Here is a 2,865-nt window from a genome sequence, read left to right as displayed (position 1 = left end):
GCATTCAGCAGATGTTGTGAGTTTCTATGACCAGGTACTGTGCTGGGTGATACAGCAAAGAGAGTGAGTAAAACCAGGCCTGGTCTCTCTTGCCATGGAGAGTTTACATTCCCATGGGGAAGACGGATGCTCATCATTCATCACACTTGTCAAATTACAAATGTGATACAGGCTAAGAAGAAAAGGTGAAGGGTAGAGACTTGACTTGTTCAGAAATATCACAGAAGGCTTCCTGGAAGAAGTAAGAATTGAACTGAGGTGTCAAAGAATAGAGTTAACTCAACAAAGGAGGAGAGAGCATGTCAGGCAGAACAACAGCATGTTCAGCGGTCCTGTGATGGAACAGCACAGTGGGGACGGAGCAGCGGTAGCGGTGGACTGACCAATCGGCTCTCCAGAAAAAAAAAAAAAAAAAAAAGGATTTTTAGCATTTGTTGATTTTTCTGGTGTAAAGTAACCCCACCGTGGTCGATTTCCAGCTACCAACAAATTCCTGAATATTTCTCATTGGTTCTTGTGAGCTTGGAGGAGCCAGTTTCAGCACACAACTAGGAGAGTGTGACTGAGCCTGAGGGAAGAAATAGGGGCCAGACAACAGGGCTCAGAGGCCACAGTGGAAAGCCATAGCATGTTTTTAGGCAGAGGAGCATGACATAATCAGATTTGTGTTTTTAAAAGGTTCCTAGCCAGGTGTAGTGGCTCATGTCTATAATCCCAGCACTTTGGGAGGCTGAGGCGGGCAGATTGCTTGAGTCCAGGAGTTCAGTACCAACCTGGGTAACATGGGGAAACCCTGTCTCTAAAAAAAAAGAAAGAAAGAAAGAAAGAAAATTCCTCTGGCTAAAGTGTTGAAGGGAATGGGGAGGAACAAAGTGACAAAGTGGGTGCTGGTGGACTAAAGAGGAAGGCATAGTAGGCACCCAGGGAGAGAGGCCGTGCTTCCCTTCAGAAATGAAAAGTTCATGGCAGGCTGAAGTTGTTGACACCACAGGGAGAGGGCAGGTACATGTGGGCAAGTCACTTTTCCTCTCTGGCCCCCAGTTTTCAGCTCTGTGCTGCTAGCTCTCTCATTTGGTGACTTTGCAGGTTCTCCAAGCTGGACCATGACTGACTGGGTGTTCCCCAAGCCCAAGTCCCTTGCCAAAGGTGAGATGTGCAGGAGGAAGTTGCCTGGGATAAGGGTGGAAATTCTGAGCCCCACAGCAGGGTCTTGCAGAGCCCAGGAGAACTGAGACACTAATAGTGAGGACAGTAAGTAGCACAGCTCAGTCCAGACCCAGCTGCGAGGTCCACTCCCAGGACTCCTGTTGCTGACTCTGAGCAATTCTGGGCTGTATCTTAAGGCACAAAGGAGAAAGGGGAGAAAGAGACTGGGGGTTCTGATCCAGAAATCCAAGTCTTTGAATAGTAAGAAACTCTTCTGGTGTTGGAGCAAATTACAGTGTTACCGTATTAACCACTAGGTAAACAGCTGCCCTGACATGGCCTTTTCAACAATGTAGGATTCTTTCAAATCCTAATTCCATCTCAGCACAAGATAAAGCCACACATTCTAGTGGTCATGGGCATGGCTCCTTGATTCCCTTCCATTTATTCTGAAGCTAATCTAAAGGCTCCAGTTGGTTTTAGGGTTCTGGAGTGTACAACAATTACAAGACATCATCTGAAGGATTTTGCCTGCCATATCAGAAGCAAGGTTCCAGCCGGGCGTGGTGGCTCAAGCCTGTAATCCCAGCACTTTGGGAGGCCGAGACGGGCGGATCACAAGGTCAGGAGATCGAGACCATCCTGGCTAACACGGGGAAACCCCGTCTTTACTGAAAAATACAAAAAACTAGCCGGGCGAGGTGGTGGGCGCCTGTAGTCCCAGCTACTTGGGAGGCTGAGGCAGGAGAATGGCATAAACCCGGGAGGCAGAGCTTGCAGTGAGCTGAGATCCGGCCACTGCACTCCAGCCTGGGCGGCAGAGTGGGACTCCGTCTCAAAAAAAAAAAAAAAAAAAAAAAAGAAGCAAGGTTCCCATTTTTTTCAGAAACGAGGTGCTTAACCTTTTGGGGTTCATGTGAGTATAATAAAAGCAATTTTCTTTTCCAGAAAAATGTCTGAATGTAATATATATATATATATAAAATTTGGTTTGGTATGTAACTCTAAATTGTTCAAGGATCATATAATGCCTTGAACCCCGCAGATTAGGAGTCTCTAGTGTGGTTGAAAGAAGAGTGGACTTGAAATAAGAAGAAATGGGTTCAAATCCTTTGTCTTCATGTGCACTAAGCTGTGTGATTCATTGGCAAGTAATCTTGATATTTTGAAGCCTTAGTTTTCTTATTGGTAAAATAGGGGCAATCATCTCTACAGGGATGTTGTGAGGATGGCCTAAAGCATAGTGCTGTACAAATATCACAGGATTCTTGATTAATGTTAATTTTAAAATTCAAATGATCTCATTTGTTCTTGACCCTCTAATTTCTTAATAAAGCATCTTGGCTTAGTGAAAATAGTGGATACTGAAGTCCCACAGGTATGTGTTATTCTAGCTCTATTGCTTATTAGCTGGGAGTCCCGGGATGGACAAATTAGCTTAAACTGATTAAACTTTCATTTCTTTATTTGCAGAAAGTGGGTGATAAATGATTTGGAAATGTGGTTGCAATTATTCCCTTTCCTGTGTCCATACCCTTTTGCAATGTGACTTTGCAAAGAGGTTGAGTCTATTGATCCACTTCTTAATCTGGGCTGGCCTTGTGATTTGTTTTGGCTAATTGACTGTGGTGGAAGTTACACTGTGCCAAATTCTAAGCCTAGGTCTTGAGAGATCCTGGAAGATTCCATTCTCCATCATAGAATCCTGCCCAGCCACCA

This window comes from Papio anubis, chromosome 12 (assembly GCF_008728515.1).
Source record: "Papio anubis isolate 15944 chromosome 12, Panubis1.0, whole genome shotgun sequence".
Classification (NCBI taxonomy): domain Eukaryota; kingdom Metazoa; phylum Chordata; class Mammalia; order Primates; family Cercopithecidae; genus Papio; species Papio anubis.
Note: the sequence above shows the minus strand (reverse complement) of the source record.